Source organism: Loxodonta africana, chromosome 7 (genome assembly GCF_030014295.1).
Source record: "Loxodonta africana isolate mLoxAfr1 chromosome 7, mLoxAfr1.hap2, whole genome shotgun sequence".
In the NCBI taxonomy this organism is placed as follows: domain Eukaryota; kingdom Metazoa; phylum Chordata; class Mammalia; order Proboscidea; family Elephantidae; genus Loxodonta; species Loxodonta africana.
The window spans coordinates 34,844,421-34,847,753 of record NC_087348.1 but is presented as its reverse complement, the minus strand read 5'-3'; positions in this window follow the sequence as shown (position 1 = coordinate 34,847,753).

Genomic DNA, 3,333 nt, shown 5'->3' with positions numbered 1-3,333 from the left:
TGATAGTATTCCTTCCTTGTTTTTGAAGACATTGAGTAGGATTGTTTTCAACTGTTCTTTGAATGTTTGGTAGAATTCTCCAGTGTAGCCATGTGGTCCTGGCCTTTTTTTTGTTGTTGTTGGCAGTTTTTTGATGATGACCCATCAAAAAACTGTTTAAATTTTCTACCTGTTTGTGTTAGTTTGGGTAGGTATTGTGTTTCTGGGGATTTGTTCATTCATCTAGGTTTTCAAATATGTTGGAATACAATTTTTCATAGTAATCAGTTATGATCTTTATCTCTGTTGGAGCAGTTGTAATATCACCAATTTCATTTCTTAATTTGGTTACTTGCCTCTTCTGTTTTTTTTTTGTCAATCTAGTCAGTGGCTTGTCTATTTTATTACTCCTTTCGAAGAATCAACTTCTGGTTTTGTCAATTCTTTCTATTGTTTTTCTATTTCATTTATTTCTACCCTGATCTTTATTATTTTCTTTTTTCTGGCAGTTTTTGGCTTCTTTAGCTCTTCCTTTTCTATTTATTCAAGCTGTCAGTTTAAGTTAATGATTTTGGATCTTCTTTTTTAATGTGGGGATTTATTGCTACGAATTTCCCTCTGAGCACTCCTTTTGCTGTGTCCCAAATGTTTTGATATATTGTGTTTTCATTTTCATTTGATTCTAGGTATTTTTAAATTTCACTTGATTTCTATGACCCTATAGTTTTTTTAGTAGTGTATTATTTAATTTCCATGTATTTATTTATTTTTTCATTTTGTTGATTTCTAGCTTTATACCATTATGGTCCGAGAAGATGTGTTGTATGATTTCAATCTTTTTAAATTTGTTAAGACTTGTTTTGTGTCCCAGCATATGGTCTATAATGGGAAAATGATCCATGTGCACTGGAGAAGAATGTGTATTGTTCTGATGCTGCGTGGAATGTTCTATATATGTCTGTTAGGTCCAATTGGCTTATGATTTTATCTCAGTTCTTGGTGTCCTTAATGATCTTCTTTTTAGATGTTCTGTCTATAATTGAAAGTGATGTATTGAAGTCCTCTACTATTATTGTGGAGTTGTCTATTCCTCTTTTCATATTAGTCAGTTTTTGTTTCATGTATTTTGGAGCATTGCTATTAGGTGCATGTATATATTTATAGTTATTATTTCTTCAGGCTGAATAGACCCTTTTATTATTATGTAATGTCCTTCTTTATCACTTGTAGTAGATTTTGATTTAAAGTCTATTTTATCCGATATCAGTATGGCCACCCCGGCTCTTCTTTGTTTACTGGCTGCATGAAATATTTTTCTTTATCTTTTTATTTTCAGTCTGTTTGTGTCCTTATGTCTAAGGTATGTTTCTTGTAGACAGCAAAAAGATGGATCATTTTTTAAATACATTCTGCCACTCTCTGCCTTTTGCATGGGGCATTTAGACCATTTACATTTAAGGTTATTACTGAAAATGAGGTGTCTACCTCACTCATTTTGCTATTTGTTTTTTCAGTGTTTTGTATCTTCTTTGTTTTTTTCATTCTGATTTTTTTTTTGTTTCTGTTTGTATTTGGCTACTTTCTTGTGATGAGCCTTTTTGCTTTTTTCCCTAGTGATTTTTTAGTGTTTACCACATATATTACATTACACTACTTACAATTGCAACAGTGCTTAACATATAAACAATAGTTAACATACAACCTTAATATAATAAATCTATTCCTAATATGGAAACCCTAGTGGCTTAGTGGCTAAGTGCTACAGCTGCTAACCAAAGGGTTGGCAGTTCAAATCTGCCAGGCGCTCCTTGGAAACTCTATGGGGCAGTTCTACTCTGTCCTATATGGTCACTAGGAGTCAGAATTGACTCGACGGCACTCAGTTTGTTTTTTTTGTTTGTTTATTCCTAATATGCTCCTCTTTCCCCCATTTCTGTTGGTGTATGTGATGGGTTGAATTGTGTCCCCCCAAAATATGTGTCAGTTTGGCTAGTTCATGATTCCAAGTATTGTGTGATTGTCCACCATTCTCTCACTGTATGTGAGTTTCCTATGTGTTGTAAATCCTACGTTTATGATGTTAATCAGGTCAGAAGAGACAAGGACCTTCCTCCAGAGCTGACAGAGATAGAAAGCCTTCCGTAGAGCCAGCACCCTGAATTCAGACATCTAGTTTCCCAAACAGTGAGAAAATAAATTTCTGTTTGTTAAAGCCAGGCACTTGTGGTATTTCTGTTATAGCAGCACTAGATAACTAAGCACTGTTGTTGTTAGGTACTGTCGAGTTAGTTCTGACTTATAGTGACCCTATGTATAACAGAACAAAACACTGCCAAGTCCTGCATCATCCTCACAATTGTTGTTATATTTTAGCCTATTGTTGTAGCCACTGTGTTAATCCATCTCATTGAAAGACTTCCTCTCTTTTACTGGCCTTTTACTTTACCAAGCATGATGTTCTCCTCCAGGGACTGGTTCCTCCTGATAACATGTCCAAAGCACATGAGATGAAGTCTTGCCATCCTCACTTCTAAGGAGTATTCTGGCTATACTTCTTCCAAGACAGATTTGTTCTTTCTTTTGGCAGTACATGTTATATTCAACATTCTTTGCTAACACCATGATTCAAATATATCAATTCTTCTTTGATCTTCCTTATTCATTGTTCATCTTTCTCTGCATATGAAGTGTTTGGAAATACCATGGCTTGGGTCAGGTGCACCTTAGTCCTCTAAGTGACATCTTTGCTTTACATATAGTCCCGCTTCTTGAATTATTTGCTGAGCATAGAGATTGAATAAGTATGGTGAAAGGATACAGCCCTGACGCACACCTTTCCTGATTTTAAGCATGCAAAATCCCCTTGTTCCCAGTTTGAATAATTGCTGCTTTGTATATGTACAGGTACCTCGTGAGCACAATTAAGTGTTCTGGAATTCCCATTCTTCGCAATGTTATTCATAATTTGTTACGATCCGAACAGTAGAATGCCTTTGCATAGTCAACAAAACACAGGTAAGCATCTTTCTGGTAATGATAAGATTTTATCTTTCTGTTAGTGATAGGATATAAAAGACTCCCAAAAACCAAATGGTCATAAGTACCATTTGTTGTAACTTGAATACATAGTAAGTCAAGGGCTACCTGTATACATAAATAGGATGTTAGAACTGGAAGATACAATGAAGATAATCTAGCCCAACTTTGTCAATTTTATGGAAATAGTAATGGGAGAGTGAGAAGTGGTGGGGTGAAATGACATGGCTAAAGTCAGATTGCTAATCAATTACTGAACCAGATGCAGTGTCCATGAGTCCTGGTTACCCACCCAGTCCTTTTTTTCCTGCTCTATTC